The sequence below is a fragment of the Symphalangus syndactylus genome, chromosome 3 (genome assembly GCF_028878055.3).
Source record: "Symphalangus syndactylus isolate Jambi chromosome 3, NHGRI_mSymSyn1-v2.1_pri, whole genome shotgun sequence".
NCBI lineage: Eukaryota > Metazoa > Chordata > Mammalia > Primates > Hylobatidae > Symphalangus > Symphalangus syndactylus.
In genome coordinates, this window is record NC_072425.2 from 140,914,041 (window position 1) to 140,919,777 (window position 5,737).

General features: G+C 37.5%; 1 pseudogene; it reads right to left on the reverse strand.

The window, feature by feature from the left end:
• Nucleotides 1-4,496: 4,496 nt before the first annotated feature.
• On the reverse strand, nt 4,497-5,413 carry LOC129478584 (olfactory receptor 6M1-like; annotated as a pseudogene).
• Nucleotides 5,414-5,737: the final 324 nt, after the last annotated feature.

Genomic DNA, 5,737 nt, shown 5'->3' on the forward strand with positions numbered 1-5,737 from the left:
GGGTTCTTTTTTTTATTATACTTTAGGTTTTACGGTACACGTGCACAATGTGCAGGTTTGTTACATATGTATCCATGTGCCATGTTGTTTTGCTGCACCCATTAACTCGTCATTTAGCATTAGGTATATCTCCTAATGCTGTCCCTCCCCGCTCCCCCCACCCCACAACAGTGTGACGTTCCCCTTCCTGTGTCCATGAGTTCTCATTGTTCAGTTCCCACCTATGAGTGAGAACATGCGGTGTTTGGGTTTTTGTCCTTGTGATAGTTTACTGAGAATGATGTTTTCCAATTTCATCCATGTCCCTACAAAGGACATGAACTCATCATTTTTTATGGCTGCATAGTATTCCATGGTGTATATGTGCCACATTTTCTTAATTCAGTCTATCGTTGGACATTTGGGTTGGTTCCAAGTCTTTGCTATTGTGAATAGTGCCGCAATAAACATACGTGTGCATGTGTCTTTATAGCAGCATGATTTATAGTCCTTTGGGTATATACCCAGTAATGGGATGGCTGGGTCAAATGGTATTTCTAGTTCTAGATCCCTGAGGAATCGCCACATTGACTTCCACAATGGTTGAACTAGTTTACAGTCCCACCAACAGTGCAGAAGTGTTCCTGTTTCTCCACATCCTCTCCAGCACCTGTTGTTTCCTGACTTTTTAATGATGGCCATTCTAACTGGTGTGAGATGGTATCTCACTGTGGTTTTGATTTGCATTTCTCTGATGGCCAGTGATGATGAGCATTTTTTCATGTGTTTTTTGGCTACATAAATGTCTTCTTTTGAGAAGTGTCTGTTCATGTCCTTGCAGAGACATAACCAAAAAAGAGAATTTCAGACCAATATCCTTGATGAACATTGATGCAAAAATCCTCAATAAAATACTGGCAAACCAAATCCAGCAGCACATCAAAAAGCTTATACACCATGATCAAGTGGGCTTCATCCCTGGGATGCAAGGCTGGTTCAACATACGCAAATCAATAAATGTAATCCGGCATATAAACAGAACCAAAGACAAAAACCACATGATTATCTCAATAGATGCAGAAAAGGCCTTTGACAAAATTCAACAACGCTTCATGCTAAAAACTCTCAATAAATTGGGTATTGATGGGACGTATCTCAAAATAATAAGAGCTATCTATGACAAACCGGGTTCTTAAGATGTAGACATTTTCAAGGATTTGCATTTATCTTTATGGAGGAGGAATCTTAATTTAAGAATGTATTCCTTTAAAAAATTAAAAAAAATTTTTTTAACTTCAGTCTCTGTGCTAGTAAGAATGTATTCTTTATAAGACTATTAGTAAAGTGAACTCATGACAGTTTTTTCTCTTTAATTGTAAAATAAAAAGAAAAGTTTTAAATCATATCTCCTACTTCAGGAAACATCTGAACTTAACTCTCCTTCTAATAAATATTTTATTATTTATGAAAATTATGTTTGTTAATTTTTCCAATATTAAAATTGACATATGCTTCCCAAGTTTTAAAAGCTCCAAAAGGTGGGAAAAATAGATATAATTATAATCCCACTCTTCAAACAGTTATTTAAACATTTTGTGTAGTGCATTTTCTTCCAGCTTTAAAATGACTTTTCAAAATAGGTGATTTGGCTTTAAGATTTTAAGAAGCTCTTAAAGGTATTACTGTGCATGATTAAAATGTATACAGTATTTCAACGTTAAAGGTCTTTTTAATGTTTTATCACTACCACTTAATTCAATGTCACAACCATAGCAAAACAAACAATTTCTTAGATTTAGTGGAATAAATTTCCTCCTCGAGTGAAACAAATTTCCAGGTTGAAACCATAGTATAGCCTTCAAGAAAATGGATTCTGTTAACAACCCAAAGGTGCAGGAAATGGATTATCTGCTAGGGCTCCCAGGAAAGAATGCAGCCTGCTGACATTTTAGCCCAGTAAGACCTGTATTGGGCTTCTGACCTACAGAAGTATGAGATAACAAATTTGTGTTGTTTTAAGCTGCCAAGTTAGTGGGAAATTTGTTATGGCAGCAATAGTAACCTAATATGGTAACTTTTGATACCTTGTCTTAATTAGGGTCTGTTTATAAACACAGAGCAGAAAATTACAGGACTACTTCATTCTTGGTGACTTTGGTCTACCTTCTTTTTGTCTTTAAACATTTGTCCACTTCATTATCTTATGATGGACTATGCTCTCTTATAATACTCTGAATTCATTCCTAAGACAGCTCTTTCTTTACCTGCTCTTTACTGAGAGATTCCATGCCAATTCTTAAGGTCCCTATCTTTGTCCACTCAGCTAGAGAGTCTAATTGTCTTTTTCCCATTCCTACACTCTTCTTAGAGAGCTTACTCCCACAGCATCTACTTATTGGCCTTGTGGACACGGTGATTTGACACCTTGCTGACTCATTCTTCTTACAAATAAGTGAATCAGAAGTGGAAATCTCACTCTAGTTGGACCAACCATATCCTCCTTGCAGAAATTTGGATTTTGAACTCAGATCATTTTAAATATGCATCCACTTAAATTTAATACATATCAGTACATTCAAATACATTCAATATCTATACCTTTATATATTGAATATATATCTATAATTGAGTATATACATATATTTATGAACGACAAAAGCAGCTATCTTCCATGTGCACAGAAAAGTGGAAAAAAACACTGTAGAGACAGAAAAACAAATCAGGTGTATGTTAGTTTCTTATGGCTGCTGTAACAAATTACCACAAACTTGGTGGCTTAAAACAACACTAATGTATTATTTTACAGTTCTGAGGGCAAGAAATCCAAAAACAGTTTTACTGGGCTGAAACCCAGGTGTTGGCAGAGTCACGCTGGAGGTTGTGGGAGAAAATCAGCTTCGTTGCCTTTTCTAGCTTTCAGAGGTTTATTTCTTGATTCATGACCCTTTCCTCTGTCTCCAAAGCCAGCAGAGCAGCATCATCAAATCTCTCTCTACTTCCATCATCATATGGCCTTCATTTTTGTAGTAAAATCTCCTTTTGCCTAGCTCTTATGATGACATTTGGGATTACATGTAGGACCCACCTGGGTAATCCAGGATAATCCCCCATCTCAAGAACTTTAACTTAATCACTTCTACAAAAATCTCTTTGCCACATAAAATAACATTCATGGTTTCCAGAGGTCAGAACCTGGATATCTTTAGGGGCCATTATTCAGCCTACCACAAAGTATATGGAGAAAAATAATACAGAGAAATACAACTCCAGAGAGACCTAAAGAGAAATCAGAGACTTAAAGAGAAGAGAATACCTACCTTGGCTCCTTACAAATTTCTAGTTCCTTCTTTTTGTCACTTAGCAGGTTTTGGTGTTTCTTATCTTCTGGGGTTCCATATGGCACTTTTGATTTTTATGATAAGTACATAGTTTACTTAAGCAAGCTTGATTAGTTTTCTGATATTTTTTTTTCCTCAACCAAATGAATGCTAAGATACTCTTTTGTATAAGATGGCCACATTGGCCAGTTGCTATAGATGATCAGTCTAGACTCATGGTCAGTTATGGCTTCTGAATAAATAGTTTTCGTTTCAAACCAAATTGCCTCTCAGTCCATTCTAATTGTATACCACTTCTGGTCTGCCTTGATCTGCAGGTCTGTCTAACTGTTGGCTTCCGGCTTCAGAAAAAGAAGGTAGCTTCCAGGCTAATTTGGTTTCCCCTCTTAAGTTTTCCTTCCACACTTTATAATATAGTGGGGTGCTAAAGGAGTCTGAAGTTCACATATTCTAAATTTCTGCCACTTACCAATGGTGTAGTTTGGGGCAAGATGCTTAACCTTTGTAAACCTCAGTTTTCTCATCTGTAAAATGGAGATAATGAAATCAGCTTTCTAAGGTTATTAGGAGGAATAAATTAAATACATGCATGTATATTTAAGTGTACTGTACAAACCCTGGCTTATGTTATTGTTATTATTATTATTCCTTCTTGCTATTATTATATAATATTTAACTTTCAAGGTTGAAGCCTTGCAACATCTGAAAAGAACTAGTAGAAGTGTTTGTTTTTAATTATATGTGGTTCCATTTCTTAGACCATTTTGGCTAAGCCTACAACAACATAAAGAAAAAGCACAATGTCCCCATTTCACAGATGAGAAAACAAACGGTCAGACAGGCTAAGTGTCACTTGATTAAAAAAAAAAAGTGATAAAGCCAGTCTCAAAATTTAGGTTTTTTGATTTTAGTTTTGTATTTTTCATTAATCCATGATATTGTGAATGCACAGTGGTTCAAAAATAGAGTTCAGGGAATGTTATTTTCTCTATGGCTGAATTGTCTCTTCTAAACCGTGACTACAATACTTTGCCTCTGATGCGGCACTGAGCCTTTTCATACCTTCCCATATGCCTTTGATTTTCTGGTGTCTAAATCTGTCTTTCTCCACATTGAGCTAGAGATGAAAATAACCATTCTGAGCAAAAAAGCTTGGTTAAAGTTTTAAGTTCTCCTGTGCTATGAGGACGTAATTTTGCTGACTGCTTCTTTCAAGACTTCCGTTACTTTTTCATTTCTTAGACTATAAACGAAGGGATTCAGAAGAGGGGTCACCATTGTGGTGAGGACAGCTGTCACTTTGTCAAAATCCATTGAATGACTCTGGCTGGGCCTCACATACATGAAGATGTTGCTCCCATAGGCAATGGAAATGACGATGATGTGAGAAGCCCAGTTGGAAAAGGCCTTCCGACATCCTTGGGCTAAGGGGATGTGCAGGATGGTAGAAATGATGTAGATGTAGGACACAGTGGTGAGCACCAGTGAGGTCAAGAGGATGAGGGAAGATAAGAGGAAGTTTATCATCTCGATGAAATGAGTGTCTATACAGGATACGTGTAGCAGAGGGCCGATGTCACAGAAGAAGTGACTAATTTCCTTGTAACAGAAAGGCAATCTGGACACCACAATGGTTGGGCACAACACAGACAGGAAGGCTCCAGCCCAGCAGCCCAGAACTAGTAGGGGGCAGGCCCTGCTGTTCATGATGATGGTGTAGTGCAGGGGGTCACAGATGGCCACGTAGCGGTCAAAGGACATCACTGCCAAGAGGATAAACTCCACTGTCCCCAAGAAAAAAAATAAGTTTGGATGATGCACCCAGCAAAAGATATGGTCTTCTTGTCCTGCAGGAGACAGGCTAATAGCTTTGGGGTAACTGAGGTGGTGAAAAAAGTGTCCAAAAATGACAAATTACTGAGGAAGAAGTACATTGGGATTTGGAGGCAATGATTCGCCCATATTAGGGAAATGATGGCAACATTTCCTGTTAGAGTAAGCATATAAGTAAACAAGAGGACTACACAAAGGGAAATGTGAAGCTTCTGAAGAACAGGAAAGGCTGTCAGGGTAAACTCAGTCACTGTGGTCTGATTTTAGATATCCATTGCAGGCAATGCTTAGTGGTCAGCACATCTCTGAAAAAAAAATGATAAAATACAGAGATGACACTCGGCTTAAGGAAGTTTTCAACTCCCAATATCTGTGATAAGAGTGAAGTAGAAAAAACTTTGTGTGAGGAGTCAAGAGTGATTTGTTCACAGTCTGCTTCTGACTTTATTAAAGGTGGTCCCTTGGGTAAATGACATTACTTCTTCTGACTTCAGTATTCTCACATTTAAAAGTTTTGATTGAATGAAATCATCCTCATGGTCCCTATAATCCTAGTCTTTATGATTTTAGTCTCTTTTACACAATGC